A 19,204-nucleotide genomic window follows, 5' to 3' on the forward strand; every position below is an offset into this window, starting at 1 on the left:
GCCCTCCATTCTATTCCATTGGTCTATATTCTGGTCTTTATGCCAGTACACTTGTTTTGAATACTGTGCTTCATAATAGATTTTGAAATCAGGACAGGTGAGTCGTCCAGCTTTGTGCTTTTTCAAGATTGTTTTACCTATACAGAGTCCCGTGAGATTCCATATGAATTTTAGGATGGGTTTTTCCATTTCAGCAAAAAACTGTCATTGGGGTTTTGATAAGGATTTCACTGAATCTGTAGATTTCCTTGGGAGTACTGACATTTAACAATATTAAGATTTCCAATGTGAACATGGAATGTACTTCCATTTATTTATGTATTCTTTAATTTCTTTTAGCAACGTTTTGTAGTTTTCATTTTACAAGTATTTCTCCTCCTTGCTTCCTAAGTATTACTGAGTATTTTCTTCTTTTTGATGCTAATGTAAAGGGAACTGTTTTCTTAATTTTGGAGGGAGTGTTCATTGTTAGTATATAGAAATGGAACTGATTTTTGTGTGTTGATTTTGTGTCCCGCGACTTTGCTAAGATTGTTGATTAGTTCCAACAATTTTTGTGCGTGTGTGAAACCTTTAGGGTTTTTTACCTGTGAGATCATATCATCTGCGTACAGAGATCGTTTTACTTCTTCCTTTCCAATTTGGATGTCTTCCATTTCCTTTGTTTTGCCTAATTGCTCTGGTTAGAACTTCCAAGTCTAGAAGTTGAACATAAGTGGTGAAAGTAGGCATCCTTGTCTTGTTCCTGATCTTAAAGGAAAAGTGTTCAGTCTTTCACTGGTGAGTATGATGTTCACTGTGAGTTTTTCATATATGGCTTTTATTAAGTTGAAGTATCCTTCTATTCATAGTTTGTTCAGCATTTTTATCATGAAAAGGTTAAATTGTGTCATGCTTTTTCTGCATCAGTTGAGGTGATCATGTGATTTTTTTTCCCTATCCTCTGTTAATGTGGTGTATTACAATGATTGATTTTCATATGTTGAATCATCCTTACATTCTAGGAATAAATATCACTTAGTCATGATCTTTTTCTTTGAGAGAAAACTTGTCACAAGGCAAATTTTATTTTACTTTTTTGAGTTACAAAAATATTAGCATGTGAAATATACAATCTAGTCCATGTAAGAGTAGTAGAGTAGTTGTAGCCATTTAAAAGTTATAAAGAATTTGGAAAAAGCAATTTATATACTAGTCTTAAAACACACAACAATTAATGAATAGTATACAACCATTCAATTCAGTTACTGCTAGTTATATGCAGCCTTTAAAAAGTTTTAAAAAGCCAATCCAAAATAAGAATAAGCTCATTTTAAATAGGATATAATGAATATGTTTTGATCAGTACTACAAGAAGGTGTGGTCTGAATTTCAGTTCCACCCTTTCTCCTATTTAATTCTCTTTCATTATTATATCAGAAATATAGTGTGTAATTTGGGGCAAGAGTAAATGAATTACTGGTTTTTAATTTTAGCGATAAGAAACAAACTTTGAATTGCAATGTGGAAAGAAAGCAAGCACATCTACATTAAAAAAATAAATTATAAGAATGGAAGAGAAGTTTAAAGTTTAACTGAAAACCAAAGTGAGGTTCTTCTCTTTAGAAGTTGAGACAAAATTAATCCACTTGTTCTTTTGAACTTTATGGATTTATAAATGTGTGCTGCTCTCTATTTTCTCTCTAAAAAGACAGAGTTAGCCACACAACAAGAACATGTTTTAAAACAGGTCTATTTGCTCAATGCCATATGGAAGAACAAATCATAAAATTAAATAATTTTAACTTTAAATAACTAAAAACTAATAGCAATATAAAATATAAGGAAAAATCACTCATTTGGGGAGTGGGTAATACACAGGAGACTTTTGGCTTGAAGTTCACATGGGAGACTTAGAAGTTAATGGTGTCACAAAGAGATATTAACAGTTTTTTTTCCAACTTTCCTGTCAGACCCTGCTACAGAGTTAGGCTTATGGCTGACATTTTATCTCCATAAGTTCTCAAATAAATTGAGACATATATTGGTGATAAGTATGAGATGAAGCGGAAAAAACTTTAGAACAAAAGTGACACTCACGACCATTTGGTGAGTATACTTATTACCTTAGTGATTTAAATCCTAAAAATAGGCTACATTTTTATGAGGTAGAAAACAAGTATCAAAAACTTACCATTTGGTCATCCATACTTACTTTGGGCTCCAGCCCTGGATTGCTACATTTCTCATTCCCTATTCTGTCATTAAAACTATTAGTCCTTCTACCATTCATTACCTAAAGTTATGGACCTGGAACTGCCAAGAAAAAGGTTTTTAAGAAGCTTTGCTTTGGGGTCAACCCTGGTGGCCTAGTGATTAACTTTGGCACGCTCCACTTTGGCAGCCTGGGTTCACTTCCCAGGCATGGACCTATACCACTCCCCAGTGGCTGTGCTGTGGTGGTGGTTCACATACAAAATAGAGGAAGGTTGGCCACAGATGTTAGCTCAGGGTGAATCTTCCTCAGCAAAAAGAAGAAAAAGAAGGAGAAGAAAAAGCAGCAGCAGCAGCTTTGCTTTTAAGTCACCAAATGTACCCCATATTCAGGTATCAAGTGAGAACATTTTGCACCTCTCTAGTTGATCTATTTACTTCATAAGAAAACATGCTAACGTAAAAGACATTACTTAACATGAAAAAGACTACTGCTTATCTCTATATGCAATTCCAATGTCAGAGTAGTTATGCAAACCTAAATTAGGGATGTTTTAATTGAACTGATTTGAAAAAACCATATATTAAAACTGCATTACCACTGTTTACTGAAAATAGGCAAGTGTTTTACTACAAAATTAACCTACTAGCAATAACAAAAAAAGCCCCACTTCCTCCCAGAGACTTACATTATGCTAATATCTCATAGATAACATTCTAGCAGGATTGAATTTCTGCAATAGGCTGGGCTCACAGTGAGCATGTCAGTACAGAGATCATGTGTTTAATACTGCTATGAGAATGCCATTAGTAGAATGTATACAAGGCACGTAAAAAACTAGCATTAAAGCTCTTAACAGCAAAAATCCAAAATGGCAGCTCCTAGAAAAGATGCTTCTAAGAATTTTAAAACTTAAAGAAATTTAGTTTCAGCATGAACTAGTTTATAGTGCCTCTACAATCAAATTAATTACTTCACATAAATTTCTGTAGCTGGAAATAATGAAACAAAGGAGTATGGAATTTTGCCCCCTCTAACAACTAGCCCAATCTTGAAAATGGAAGCAATCACTTGCAATCTTCTACATGGTGTTGTTATGAGTGGACTGAGCAGTCAACAGGAAGTTCTGGTTGACGTAGTGTTGTTTGTTGCCATCCAACTTCACAGTTCCACTGGTCAAAACAAGAACTGTACTTTGGGCTTGGGTAGTGAACAGTTTGGCAATCTACCATATTGACTGGGAATTCCCTAGAAGGCAACACATCAAAAAAATTGGTTAACATTAGCCATTCCATATTAATAGGGCCTTGTCCATTTACAGCCTGATTGGTGCCCATCTCTTTAGTCCATTGTCCCATAGTAAATATTGACAAATTCCTCAGCATCTCTATATGCCTGATCTACGCAAGTTTTAAAATCGACAGACATGGCCATCAGGGAGCCCAGAGCAACCTGTTCCAGCAGAAGCAGTGACACTACATCCTCATGTGTCCAGCCCCCTTGGCATGCATGACTAGATTGTGGCTCCTCATGAAAATGGTCACTCTTTCCTTGGTGCCTTCTTCTGTCTCCCTGAGACCAGTCTTTTCTGAACTTCCACATAGTTTTAATCTTATTCTTTCTCTGGCTCTCCTCCCTTTAGCTCTAATTGCAGCTACTTCTCAGTGTACCTTCTTTCCTCCTCTGCTCACCTCCTACTTGGTGTATAATCCTTTTAATATGCTGCTGAATTCAGTTTGTTAGTATTTTGTTGAGAAATTTTGCATCAATAATCATAAGGGATATTGTTCTGTAGTTTTCTTGTACTGTCTTTGTCTAGCTTTGGTATCAGGGCAATGCTGGCCTCCTAGAATGAGTTAGGAAGTGTTCCCTCCTCTTCAATTTTTTGAGAAGTATGGGAAGAATTGGTTAGTTCTTCTCAAGATGTTGTACAGAATTAACCAGTGAAGCCATCAGGCCCAGGGCTTTTCTGTCAGGAAATTTTTTATTATTGACTCAATGTCCTAGTTTTTATTATTGATTCAATGTCCTTATTAGTTATAGGTCTATTCAGATTTCCTATTTGTGATTCAGTCTTTGTAGGTTTTGTTTCTAGGAATCTGTCTTTCATCCAGGTTATCCAATTTGTTCACATACAATTGCTTATAGTTCTTTTATAATCCTTTTCATTTCTGTAGAATTGGTAGTAATGTCTCCATTTTCATTTCTGACTTTAGTGAGTCTTTTCCCTTCCTGCTTTTTTTATTGAGCTAAAATACACACAACAAAAAATTTACCATCTTAACCATTTTAAAATGTACAGTTCAGTGGCATTAAATAAATTCACATTGTTGTGCAGCTATCACCACCATCCATCCCCATAACTCTTGTAAACCTAAAACTCTATACCTATTAAACAATAACTCCCCCTTCTCCCTTCCTCACAGCCTCTGGCAATCACTATTCTACTTTCTATCTTTATGATTTTCACTGGTCATACGATTTTCCCTCATATAAGTGAAATCATACAGTATTTATCTTTTCGTGACTAGCTTATTTCACTTAGCATAGTGTTCTCAAAGTACATCCATGTTGTGGCATATGGCAAAATTTCTTTGCTTTTTAAAGCTGAATAATATTCCTTTGTATGTATATACCGCATTTTGCCTACCCATTCATCAGTCCATGGACAACTTGGGTTGCTTCCATTTATTAACTATTGTGAATAATCCTGCTATGAACACAGGTGTACAAATATCTCTTTAAGATTCTACTTCCAATTCTTTTGGGGTTGTACCCAGAAGTAGAATTGCTGGGTCATAGAGTAATTCTATTTTTTTTTTAATATTTTTTTTCCTTTTTCTCCCCAAACCTCCCTGGTACATAGTTGTATATTCTTCATTGTGGGTCCTTCTAGTTGTGGCATGTGGGACGCTGCCTCAGCATGGTTTGATGAGCATTGCCATGTCCGTGCCCAGGATTCGAACCAAAGAAACACTGGGCTGCCTGCAGCAGAACACGCGAACTTGACCACTCGACCACGGGGCCAGCCCCGAATAATACTATTTTTAATTTCTTGAGGAAACTCCACACTGTTTTCCACAGTGATTGCACCATTTTATGTTCCTATCAACAGGGCACGAGGAATTCAAATTCTCCACATCCTTGGTAACACTTGTGGTTTTTTCTTTTTTTGATAGCAGCCATCCTATTGGGTGTGAGGTGATATCTTACTGATTGTTTTGCATTTCTCTAATGATTAGTGATGTTCAGCATCTTCATATGCTTAGTGGCCATTTGTATATCTTCTATGGAAAAATGTCCATTCAAGTCTTTTGCCCATTTTTGAATCAGTTTCTTTGTTTTTCTGTTGTTGAGTTGTAGGACTTCTTTATATATTCACATATTAATCCCTATGAGATGTATAATTTGCAAATATTTTCACCCATTCTTTGGGTTGCCTTTTTACTCTGCAGATAGTGTCTATTGATGTACCGACTTTTAAATTTTCATAAAATCTGTCTATTTTTTATTTTGTTGCCTATGCTTTTCGTGTCATATCCAAGATATTACTGCCAAACCTAATGTGGTGAGCTTTTGTCCTATGTTTTCTTCTAAGGGTTTTATTGTTTTCAGTCTTACATTTAGATTCTTGACTCATTTTGCTAATTTTTGTATATGGTGTTAGGTAAGGGTCCAACTTCATTCTTTTCCAAGTGGAGATCCAGTTTCGTTGAAGAGATGTCCTTTCCCCATTGAATGGTCTTGGCACCCTTGTTAAAAATGATTTGATAGTATATGTGAGGGTTTCTTTCTGAGCCCTCTACTCTATCCCATTAGTCTATATTAGTGTCTTTATACCAACAATGTACTACTTTGATTACTGTAGCTTTGTAGTAGGTTTTGAAATCAGGAACTGTGAGTCTTTTGGGTGTATTCTTTTTCAAGATTGTCCTGGTTATTCACTGCCCCTTGAGATTACATATGAATTTTAGAATGAGATTTTCTATTTCTGCAAGAAAAATGTCATTGGGATTTTGATAAAGATTACATTGAACCTGTGGATCACTTTGGGTAATACTGACATTTTAACAATATTAAGACTTCCAATCCATAAACATAGGATGGGTGTCCATTTATTTATCTCTTCTTTTATTCCTTTCAGCAATGTTTTGTAGTTTTCAATGTACAAGTCTTTCACTTCCTTGGTTAAGTTAATTCCTAAGTATTTTATTCTTTTTGATGCTATTCTAAGTGGAATTTCTTTTGTAATTTCCTTTTCAGGTTATTCACTGTTAATGTATGGAAATGCAACTGATTTTTGTGTATTGACTTTGTATTCTGGTACTTTGCTGAATTTACTTATTAGTTCTAACAGTTTTGTGGAGTCTTTAGTATTTTCTACATATAAGATCACATCATCACCTGCAAAGAGATAATTTTACTCCTTCCTTTTCAATTTGGATATCTTTCATTTCTTTTTCTTGCCCAATTGCTCTGAATAGAACTTTTAGTATTACATTGACTAGAAGTAGTAAAAGTGAGCACCCTTGCCTTATTCCTGATCTTAGAAGAAAGCCTTTCAGTCTTTCACCTTGAGTATTATGTTTGCTGTGGGTTTCCACTTATGACTTTTATTATGTGGAGGTAGTTTCCTTCTATTTCTAGTTTGTTGTGTTTATTATGAAAGGGTGTTGAATTTTGTCAAGTACTTTTTCTGCATCAATTGAGATGATCATGTGGTTTTCCCCCTTTCATTTTGTTGTAGTGTATTACATTGGTTGATTTTTGCACATTGAACCATCCTTGCATCCCAAGAATAAATCCCACTTGGTCATGATATATAATCCTTTCAATATGCTGCTGAATTCTGTTTGCTGGTGTTTTGTTAAGGATTTTTGCATCAATGTTCATAAGGGATATTGGTCTGTAGTTTTCTTTTGTCATAGTGTCTTTGTCTGGCTTTGGTATCAAAGTTATGCTGGGCTCATAGAATGAGTTAGGACGTATTTGTTTGGCTTCAATTTTTTGGAAAAGTTTGAAAAGGATTAATATTAATTCTTCTTTAAATATCGGGTAGAATTCACCAGTGAAACCATTAGAACCAGAGCTTTTCTTTCTGGAGAGATTTTTTATTATTGCTTCAATCTCCTTACTAGTTATAGGTCTATTCAGATTTTCTATTTCTCCGTGATTTGGTCTTGGAAGGTTTTCTGTTTCTAGGAATTTGTCCATTTCGTCTAGGTTATCCAATTTTTTTAGCATACAATTGTCCATAGTACTCTCCTATAATCCTTTTTATTTCTGTGGAATAGGTAATGTCCCCACTTTCATTTCTGGTTTTAGTACTTTGAATCTTCTCTCTTTTTTCCCTAGTCCATCTACCTAAAGGTTTGTCAATTTTGTTGATCTTAATGAAGAACCAGCTTTTGTTTTTATTGATTTTCTCTATTGCTTTTCTATTCTCTGTTGCATTGACTGCTACTCTAATCTTTATAACTTCCCTCCTTTTGCTAGCTTTGTGTTTATTTTGTTCTCTTTTCTCTAGTTCCTTAGGTTAGGTTGCTGTTTTGAGATCTTTCTCGTTTTTACTGTAAGCTTTTATAGCTATAAATTTCTCCCTTAGCACCACTTTCAATGCATCCCATAAATTTTGGTATAGTGTGTTTCTGTCTTCATTAACCTCTAAGTATCTTCTAATATCTTTGTGGCTTCTTCTGTAATCCTTTGATTGTTTAAAAGTGTTTTGTTTATTTTCCACAATTTTGTGAATTTTCCAGTCTATGTTATTGACTTCTAACTTCATCCCATTGTGGTCAGAGAAGATACTTTGTATTATGTTTATTTTTTTCCCATCTACTGAAACTTCATTTGTGGCCCTACATATGGTTATGGTCTATCCTGGAAAATGTCCCATGTACACTTGAGAAGAATGTGTATGCTGTTGTTGGGTGGAGTGTTCTGTATATGTCTGTTAGATCTAGTTGGTTTATTGTGCTAAGTCCTCTATTTGCTGATTTATCTTCTGTTTGATTGTTCTATCTATTATCCTCAGTGGATTATGGAAGTCTACAACTATTACTGTACAGATATCTATACAGATATCTGCAGAGATGTCTATTTCTCCCTTCAATTCTGTCAGTTTTTGCTTCATATATTTTGATGGTCTATCATCAGGTGCATAAATGTTTATAATTGTTATCACTTCCTGCTGTACTGAAATATTTGTTTATATGTAATGTCCTTCTTTGTCTGTTGTAAATGTTTTTCATTTAAAGTCTATTTTGTCTGAAATTAATATAGCTGCTCCTGCTCTCTTTGGATTACTATTTGCATGGACTATCTTTCTCCATCCTTTCATTTTCAAACAATTTGTGTCTTTGGATCTCAAGTGAGTCTCTTGTAGACAGCATATAGTGGGATCATGTGTTTTTATACATTCTGCCAATCTCTGTCTTACGACTGTAGAGTTTAATCCATTTACATTTAAAGAATTATTGGTATGTAGGGACTTACTTCTGTCGTTGTGATAGTTGTTTTCTCTATATCCTATAGCTTTTTTCTCCCTCATTTCCTGCATTCCTGTCTTCTTTTGTGTTTAGCTGATTTTTTGTAGTGAAATGTTTAAATTCCTTCTTAATTTCTTTTTGTGTATATTCTATAGCTGTTTGCTTTGTGGTTGTCAGGGGATTACATTGACATCCTAAAGTTGTAAACATTCCATTTTGAATTTACAGCAGCCTAACTTCAATAACACATGAGAACTCTACTCCTTTACACTCTGTCCCCAACCCTTTTAGTTGTCGATGTCACAAAATTACCTCTTTATGCATTGTGTGCTCAAAAACATAAACTGATAATTCCTTTAAATGCATTAGTATCCTAAATTATGTAGAAAAAAAGATTTGGAGTTACAAACCAAAATTACAGTAACACTAGTTACTACATTAATAACTGCTTTTTCTTTAAATGTATTAGTCTCATAAATCCTGTAGAAAACAAAAAGTACAGTTACAAACCATTGTTACAATAACACTAACTTTCATAATTGTTTGTGTATTTATCTTTACTGAGATCTTTATTTCTCCTTATGTCTTCAGGTTACTGTCTAGTGTCCTTTCACTTTGCAGGATTCCCTTAAGCATTTTTTTGCAGGACAGGTCTAGTGGTCAGGAAATCCCTCAGCTTTTGTTGATCTATGAAGGTCTTGATTTCTCCCTCACTTTGGAAGGACAGTTTTGCTGGATTTAGGATTCTTCGTTGACAGACATTTTTCTTTTAGCACTTTGAATATATCCATCCACTGTCTTCTGGTCTTCAAAGTTTCTAATGAGAAATCTGCAGATAATCTTTGAGGATCACTTGTATGTGATGACTGGCTTCTCTTTTGCTTGTTTCAAGATGTGCCCTTTGTCTTTGGCATCTGAAAGTTTGATTATAATGTGTGTCAGAGTGGGTATTTTTGAGTTCATCTTACTTGGAGTTCATTGAGCTTCATGGGTGTTTATGTTCATGTCTTCAAATTTGGGACGTTTTCAGCTATTATTTCTTCAAATATTCTCTCTGCCCCTTTCTCTCTCTTCTCCTGGGATTCCCACAATGTATATGTTGGTGCTTTTGATGGTTTCCCATAGGCATCTAGGCTCTGACAGCTTTTCTTCATCTTTTCTCTTTCTGTTCCTCAGCCTCAATAATTTCCATTGTCCTGTCTCCAAGTTCACTGCTTCATTGTTCTGACTGCTCAAATCTGCCTTTAAATCCCACTAGTGATTTTTTTCATTTCAGTTCCTATACTTTCCAGCCTCAGAATTTTGTTCTGGTTTCTTTTTAGGTTTCCTATCTCTTTATCGATATTTCTATTTTGTTCACACATCATTTTCTTGACTTTTTCCAGATCTTTTTTAAAATTCTTTCAGCATCTTTAAGACCACTATTTTAAAGTCTTTGTCTAATATATCTTCCAATAAGTCTTTTTCAGGGACACATTCTGTTATATTGTTTTTCCTTCCTTTGAACAGGACATACTTTCCTGTTTCTTTGTATGCCCTGTGACTTTTGCTGAACACTGGCCATTTGAATTTAATAATGTGGTAACTCTGGAAATCAGATTCTCCCCCTTCCTCAAGGTTTGCTGTTTTTTATTTTACTATTATTATTGTTCTTGTAGCCTCCCCATGCCTAGGATTAGCCTGAGGTGTAAACTTAATGTCTTCTTATGTCTTTTTTGAGCCTTTTCTTGGGCATGCACAGTCACTTTCTAATTTTCCCCCATATGCAGTTTTTTTTTAATACCCTGGTCTTTAATATCTGGACCCAAAAAGGAAAAAAGCAAAAAATGAAGTGGGAGAAAAGACTGCCGGCCCTTTAAATATCCTAGAAGACACTCAATCCAGACTGGAGAGGGGCTTGCAATAATGGGAGGAGGTGCAACAATGGCTCTCCCGCCTCTTTATCTGCACCTCTGTGATCAGAAGCAGAAATCAGTGACCAGAACACAGATCCCTATTTGGAGGACAGGGTCCTACTTGCTCCCCTACCCCTGCTTGGGCTCCCAGAAGCTGTGTCCAAGCTGCTCCAGGAACAAGTGCACAGATGCCTGCCACATGGCTGGGGGTTGGGGATGGATAGCTGCTACTGTTCTACGAGATGAAATTGACCAAAATTTACCACCCAAGCCTTCCCCTGAAAGTTGCAAGGTTCAAGAGTCTCTAGAGTTCCAGGATAGTTAACATCAGATGATTCTGCCAATGCAATTGTTATCCAGATGGGAGACAGATTCCTGGTGCTTCCAACTCCACCATCTTCCCAGAATCCTCCTTAGTCTTTTTTTTTCTTAGTCAATCTAGGTAAGGGTTTGTGTATTTCATTCATCTTTTCAAAAAAATTTTGTTTGAATTTTCTCTACTGTTTTTCTATTCTATATTTTGTTCATCTCTGTTCTAATCTTTAGTATTTCCTTCCTTCTGCTGGCTTCAGGTTTAATTTCTCTGTCACTTCTGAAGGATAGTTTTGGAGGATAAAGGATTCTTGCTTGACAGTTTGGTTTTTTTTAAAGATTGGTGCCTGAGCTAACAACCATTGCGAATCTTTTTTTTTTCTGCTTTTTCTCCCCAAATCCCCCCAGTACATAATTGTCTATTTTTTTTAGTTGTGGGTCCTTCTAGTTGTGGCATGTGGGACACTGCCTCAGCATGGCCTAAGGAGCGGCGCCATGTCTGCACCTAGGATCCGAACCAGCAAAACCCTGGGCCGCTGAAGCACAGCACGTGAACTTAATCACTCGGCCATGGGACCAGCTCCTAGCCCACTGACTTCTGGCCTCCAATTTTCAGGTGAGAAGTCTGCTGATAATCTTATTGAGGATACCTTTTATGTGACAAGCCACTGCTCTCTTGCTGCTCTCAAGATTCTCTTTGCCTTTTGCTTTTGACAGTTACATGACTCAGTGTGGCTCTCTTTAAATTCATCTTATGTGTAGCTTGTTAAGGTTCTTGGATGTTTATATTCATGTCTTCAAATTTGGGAAGTTTCCATGCATTATTTCTTCAAACAATTTCTGCCCCTCTCTCTCTCTTCTTCTGGGACTCCCAAAATGACTCCCAAAATGCGTATGTTGATCCTCTTGAAAGTGTCCTATGGGTTCCTTAGGCTTTGTTCAATTTTGTTGAATCTTTATTCTTTCTGTTCATCAGACTTGATAATTTCAATTGTCCTATCTTTTAGTTCACTGGCTCTTTCTTCTGTCTTCTCAAGTCTGCCTTTGAATCCCTCTAGTGAATTTTTTATCTAAGTTATTCTACTTTTCAGTTCCAGAATTTTTTGGTATGTTCGTATATTTTTTCCCTATTGACATTTCTATTTTGTTCAGATATCATTTCTTGACTTTCTCTATGTCTTCCTTTAGTTTTCTGAGCATCTTTAAGACAGCTGTTTCTGGGGCTGGCCTGGTGGTGCAGCAGTTACATTCACACGTTACGCTTCAGTGGCCCAAGGTTTGCCAGTTTGGATCCCAGGTGCGGACATGGCACTGCCTGGCAAGCCATGCTGTGGTAGGCATCCCACATATAAAATAGAGGAAGATGGGCATGGATGTTAGCTCAGGGCCTGTCTCCCTCAGCAAAAAGAGGAGAACTGGCAGCAGATATTAGCTCAGAGCTAATCTTCCTCAAAAAAAAAATAAATAAAAAATAAAAATAAGACAGTTGTTTCAAAGTCTTTGTCTAGTAGGTCTGCCATCTGGCCTTTCTCACCAGGCAGTTTTTGTTGAGGTTTTTTTATTTTTCTTTGAAGGGGTCATACTTTCCTCTTTGCATATCTTGTAATTTTTTTTCTGAAAACTTGACATTTGAATCTAATAGTGTAAGTCTAGAAATGAGATTCTCCCCTTTACCCAGGGTTTCCTTTCTTTTGTTTTAGTTTATCTTTTTTAAAATTATTGTAGGCTGTTGCAGTGCCAGGAACCAGCCTGAGGTGTAAAATTAAGGTCTTCTTGGGTCTTTCTGAGACAGTGCTCTTCCCTAGTCACACATGCTGGCTTTCTAAATTCCCCTGCATATGTGGTTACTTTTAAATGTCATAGTCCTCAAACGTTTGGCTCCCAACATTGGGAAAATAGATAAATAAAGATAAGGGGAAAGTGCCAGCTCTTTAAGTCTCCTGGAAATTGCTTTAGCTGTAAAGCAAGGAACTTGTGCCCTGTGGGGAGGGGTATAGCAATGGCTGCCCACCTGTGTCTGTACTTCCATGATCAAAAGCAGCAAACAGCAATCAGAAAATAGATTTCTGGTATTTGGAGAACATCCTTATTGTCCATCCTGGCTCAGCAAGCTACATCTAAACTGCTCCTGGACAAAAGCATGTGACTGTCACAAAGCTGAGGGGGAGGGATGAGTGGTCACTGCTGAAATTGACCAAAATTAACTGCAATTTCCCATTCAAGCCATCTCCTGGAAGCTACAGTTTTTCAATAGACTCCAGACTTCTAACATAGTTATATGAAGCAGATTCTGCCTGTACAATTGTCTGGGCAAGAAGAGAGATTCCTGGTGCTTCCTACTGTTATCTTCCCAGAATCCCATATCTCCTTTTAACTATTGCTGAATTCCACGTATTATGTCCTACTGAGAATTTCTGCATCTGTATTCATGAAAGATATTAATCCATAGTTTTCCTTTTTTGGATGGTCTTTGTATGGTTTTGGTATCAGGATAATACTGTCCTCATAAAATGAGTTGGGTAATCTCTCCTTTTCTTCTCAAAGAACCAACTTTTTATTTTCTCTTTTCAATTTCATTGATTTCTTCTTTTATTATTTACTTCCTTTTGCACCTCTGGGTTTATCTTGCTCTTCTTTTTATAGTATCATAAGGTGAGAGCACAGATGATTTTCTTGAGGCTTTCCCTTTTTTCTTTTTCTTTCTTTCTTTCTTTTTTTTTTTTTTGAGGAATATTAGCCCTGAGCTAACATCTGCTGCCAATCCTCCTCTTTTCACTGAGGAAGACTGGCCCTGAGCTAACATCCGTGCCCATCTTCCTCTACTTTATATGTGGGATGCCTGCCACAGCATGGCTTGACAAGTGGTGCATAGGTCCACACCCAGGATCTGAACTGGCAAACCCCAGGCTGCCAAAGCAGAACATGCAAACGTAACCACTGTGCCACCAGGCTGGCCCCCCTCTTTTCTAATATAAGAATTTGGTGCTATAAATTTTCCTCTCCACACACTTTAGCTACATCTCACAAATTTTGGTATGTTTTACTTTCATTTTCATCCAGTTCAATATGATTTTTATTTCTCTTGAGATTTCTTCTTTCACCCCTACATTATCTAGTAATTTGTTGTTTAGTTCCCAACTGTTTGGAGATTTTCCTGTTATCTTTCTGTTACTGATTTCTATTTTGGTTCCACTGTGGTGACAACACACACAGTATGATTTCAATACATTAAAACTTACTTTATGGTCCTATCATGGTAAATGGTCTATCTTGGTGTACTGTCCACGGGAACTTGAAAAGAATGTGTATTCTGCTGTTGTTGGGTGAAGTGTTCTGTGTGTGTGTGTGTGTGCTGGATCCTATAGATTGATGGTACGGTTTGTTATTATATATCCTTATTTTCTGTGTAGTTCAATCAATTATTAAAAGAGGAGTATTGAAGTCTCCAACTATAATCATGGATATGTCTATTTCTCTTCTCATTTGTGCCTATTTTTGCTTTATGTATTTAGCAGCTCTGTTGTTTGGTGCATACAAATTTAAGATTGCCATGTCTTCTTGATAGCCTGACCCTTTTATCATTATGAAATGCCCCTCTCTGTCCCTAGTAATTTTCTTTGCTCTGGAGTCTACTTTATCTGACATTAATATAGTCACTTCTGCTTTCTTTTGATTGTTTGCATTGCATATCATTTTCCATCTTTTTACTTTCAACCTATCTATACCATTACTTTTGAACTGAGTTTCTTGCGAGGAGCAAAGAGTAGGGTTCTGGGTTTTATTTTTCCACCCCAGAGCCCCAGTACATAGTTGTATATTATAGTTGTAAGTCTTTCTAGTTCTTCTATGTGAGCTGCTACCACTGCATGGCTACTGACAGATGAGTGGTGTGGTTCTGCACTCAGGAACTGAAGCCCAGCTGCTGAAGCAGAGTATGCTGACCTTCAACCACTAGGCCATCAGGGATGGCTCAGTAGGGTCCTGGTTTTTTTTTTTTTTTGAGGAAGATTAGCCCTGAGCTAACTACTGCCAGTCCTCCTCTTTTTGCTAAGACTGGCCCTGAGCTAACATCCATGCCCATCTTCCTCTACTTTATATGTGGGATGCCTACCACTGCATGGCTTTTGCCAAGCACTGCCATGTCCGCACCCGAGATCCGAACTGGCGAACCCCGGGCTGCCGAGAAGCGGAATGTGCGAACTTAACCGCTGCACCACCGGGCTGGCCCAAGGGTCCTGTTTTTTATTCATTCCTCTTTTTAATTGGTGTATTCAGAGATTTACATTTAATATAATTACTGATATGCTAGGACTTCAGTGGGGTTTTTGTTTCATTTTGTTTTCCGTTTCTTTCCTCTGCTCTTCATTTCTGTTTTTTTCTGCCTTCCTTCGTGTTACTTGTACCTTTTATTAGAATTCCATCTTATCAATAGTACTTTTGAATGTATCTCTGTACAGATATTTAGTAGTTGCTCTAGGTATTATATTATGCATACAGAACTTTTCAGTCCTCTGGTGTCGACATTTCACCAGGTTGAGTGAAGTGTAGGAATCTTAAAATCCTTTAAGTTCCTTTACTCTCTGTCATTTATAATACAATTATCCTAAATATTCCCCCTACACACCTTGAGATCCACATGAGACAATCTTACAATTTTTTTCAACAATCAAATATAATTTAGAAAACACAGGAAGAGAAAAAAATGCATTGTATTCAGTAGTATTTTTACCCTTTCTATTGTTCTATCTCACTTCCTGATGTTTTAAGAGTCCTTCTTTTATTATTTCCTTTCCAATACAAGAATGCCTTTAGCCTTTTTTTTTTTAACAGTAGATCTGCTCTGCTGGTGACAAATCCTCTTACTTTTCCTTCATCTGAGAATGTCTTGATTTTCACTCTGTTCCTGAAGAATATTTTCACCAGATATAGAATTCTGAGTTACAGATCTTTGTTTTCACTACTTGAAATTGCCATGCCACTTCCTTCTGGTCTCCTTGGTTTCTGAAAAGAAATCTGCTGTAATTCAAGCTGTTTTTTACTTACAGGTAAAGTATTATTTCTTCCTGCTTTCAAGATTTTTTGTCTTTAGTTTTCAGAATTTTGACTGTGATGTATCTTGGCATGATCTTTTTTGCAGTGTATCCTATTTGGGGTTAGCTCAGCTTCCTGAATGTGTAGGTTTATATCTTTTGCCAAATTTGTGGATTTTTCAGCCATTACTTATTCAAATACTTTTTCAGCCCCATCTTCTTTCTCCTCTCCCTCTATGACTTAGATGAAATGACTGTTAGATCATTTGTTATACTGCGACAGGTCCTTGAGACATTATTTACTTTTTTTTCCAAACTATTTACTCTGTATTGTTCTATGGGTTAGTTTCTCTTGTTTTATCTTTACTTACACTGATCCTTTCCTCCATCATCCCCCCTCTGCTGTTGAGTCCATTAGTGAGTTTATTATTTCCTTTATTGTATTTTTCAGTTCTAAAATTTCCACTTGGTTCCTCTTTGTATTTTATATTTCTTTGCTGAGACTTTCTTCTAATTTATTTGTTTCAACCATTTTTGTAATTGTTCATTAAAGCATTTTTATGATGCCTGCTTTAAAATATTTGTCAGGTAATTCCAATCTCTGTATCATTTCTGGTTTGGCATCTGATGATTGTCTTATCTTATTGTCTTACTCAAGTTGAGAGAGTCTTAGTTCTTGGCATGATGACTGATTTTCAATTGTACCCTGGACATTTAGGGCATTATGTTATGAGACTCTGGATCTCATTTAAATCTTCTGTTCTGCAGACCTCCTCTGACATCACACCAGCATAGGAAGGAAGACCCCACCTCATTAGTGCAAAGTGGAAGTCCACCACCCTGGCTGGGAGAGTGTATGATTAATTTTATGTGTCAACTTAATGGGGACACAGAATGCCCAGATATCTGGTTAAAGATTTCTGGATGTGTCTGTGAGGGTGTTTCCAGAAGAGATTAGCATTTGAATTGGTGGACTGAGTAAAGCAGATAGTCCTGCCCAATGTAGGTGGGCATCATCCAATCTGTTGAGGGCCTGAATAGAACAAAAAGACAAAGTAAATTTAAATTGGCTCTCTGCCTGAATGCTTGAGCAAAGACATCAATCTTCTCTTGCCCTCAGTGCTCCTGATTATCAGGTCTTCAGACACAGATTGGGATCCACACCATTAGTTCCACAGCTCTCAGATCTTCAAACTATACCACCAGCTTTCCTGGATCTCCAGCTTGTAGATAGCAGATCATGGGATTTTTCAGCCTCCATAATCCTGTGAGCCAGTATCTTACATCTTTCACCTTCTTCCCACCCTCTCTAGTTTCTCTGAAGAACCATAATACAGAGGGGGAGGAATGCCTTGTATCTGCTCCCCATGTGACTTTCATAGACACTGTGAGGGGAGAAAGGTCTCATTACCACTGGACGGCCATGACAATCCCAGCTCCTCTTGGCCTTTTCTGACATCACCTCAACAAGGGAGGAGGACTGTCTCTACAACATGACTATCATGGAAGTCTAGGGTCCCCACTTAACCTTTGCTGATCGGGATGGGGCGCTATTTTGTTCCATTGTATTTGGCAGGAGTAAAGCAGTTATTGTCTGTAAGTTTTCTATCTTGCTAAGTTGCCTGGTCCTTTGGTGAAAGTGAGGCTTTTGTTGGGGCTTTTTTTTCCTGCTCGCACTGGTGTTTCCAGGTTGCTAGCTTCTCCAGCACCCAGTCCAGGATATATTAAGCTAAAAGAGAACTCACTGCCATGTCTCTCAGGTCCCAAAGTTCCTTACCAGTCTGCCATCTTCTCTCTACCAGAGTTTTCTTATGTTTTGGTAAAGCCCAATTTATTAGTGTTTTCTTTCATAGTTGGTGATTTATATTTAAAATACCTTTGTCAAACCCAAGGCCATAAAGATTTTCTATGTTTTTGCTATAAGTTTTATAGTTTTAACCTAATTTAACAATTAGATCTAAGATCCACTCTTTTTAATCTTGGCGTATAGTATCAGATAAAGGTTGAAGTTACTTTTTATGCATATAGCTATCCAGCTGTTTCAGAGCCATTAGTTGAAAATATTTTTTCTCCACTGAATTGCATTGGTAACTGTATTAGTCCACTTGGGCTGCTATAAACAGAATACCATAGATTGCATGGCTTATAAACAACAGAAATTTCTCACAGTTCTAGAGGCTGGGAAGTCCCAGATCAAGGCACCAGCAGATTCAATATCTGGCAGGGCCCACTTCCTCATTTACAGATGGCTCTCTTTGCACTGTATCCTCACATGGCAGAAGAGGCAAGGGAACTCTCTAGGGTCTCTTTTAAAACGGGACTAATGACATTCATGAGGACTCCGCCCTCATGACCTAGTCACTTCCAAAGGGCCCCACCTCCTAATACCACGACAGTGGGGGCTAGGATTTAATATATGAAATTTCAGGGACACATACATTCAGCCTATAGCAGCACCTTTTTCAAAAATAAATGTGTGGGTCTATTTCTGTACTTGCTATTCTTTTTCATTGACTAACCTATCTTTATGCCAACACCACAGCTTCTTAAACATGTAGCTTTATAGTATAGCTTGTAATCATATAGTTTGAGTCCTCCAACTTGTTCTTCTTCAAAGTTGGTTTGCTCATTCTGAGTCCTTGATGTATCCATATAAATATTAGAATCAGTTTGCCAATTTCCACCAAAAGAGCTTGCTGTGATTTTTATTTGGATTGTATTGAATATATAGACTAACTTAGGAAGAACTGATATCTTAAGAACAGTGAGTCTCCCAACCCATGAGCATGGTATAGCTCTCTGTTACTTTGATTTTCTTTAATTTCTCCAAGCAATGTTTTATAGTTTTGTGTAAAGGTCTTCCACATCTTTTTTCAAGTTTATTCATAAACAATTCATATTTTTCTTAGTACTGTAAATGGCATTAAAATTTTTCAATTTCTGATTGTTTGTTGCTGGCACATAGAAATACAACTGATGTGTGTATATTGATCTTGCATCTGTCACTGCCTAACTGTTAACAGTTCTAGAAGTTTTTGTAATCTCCCTCAGATTTTCTGTGTAGACAAGCATGCTATCTGTGATAAAGACACTTTTGCTTCTTTCCACTCTGTCTGCCTGTTTTCCTCTTGCCTTACAGAAATAACTAGAACATCCAGTACAACAGTAGAGAGTAGTGACAGCAAACTTGCCTTATTCCTGATCTTTGCAGGGGGAAACATTTAGTCCTTCATCACTGTTATGGACTGAATGTTTATTTTCCCCCTAAAATTCATGTTGAAGCCC

At 36.9% G+C, this 19,204-nt stretch overlaps 1 protein-coding gene and 1 pseudogene across 2 annotated transcripts in view; both read right to left on the reverse strand.

Annotated features, from left to right (window-relative positions):
* The window catches only part of URGCP (upregulator of cell proliferation), an 82,256-nt gene that overhangs the window by 57,695 nt on the left and 5,357 nt on the right, over positions 1–19,204 (reverse strand). The gene's annotated exons all lie outside the window — the stretch shown is intronic.
* Positions 825–3,918, reverse strand: LOC124243743 (NTF2-related export protein 2-like; annotated as a pseudogene).

This window comes from Equus quagga, chromosome 8 (genome assembly GCF_021613505.1).
Source record: "Equus quagga isolate Etosha38 chromosome 8, UCLA_HA_Equagga_1.0, whole genome shotgun sequence".
Lineage (NCBI taxonomy): Eukaryota > Metazoa > Chordata > Mammalia > Perissodactyla > Equidae > Equus > Equus quagga.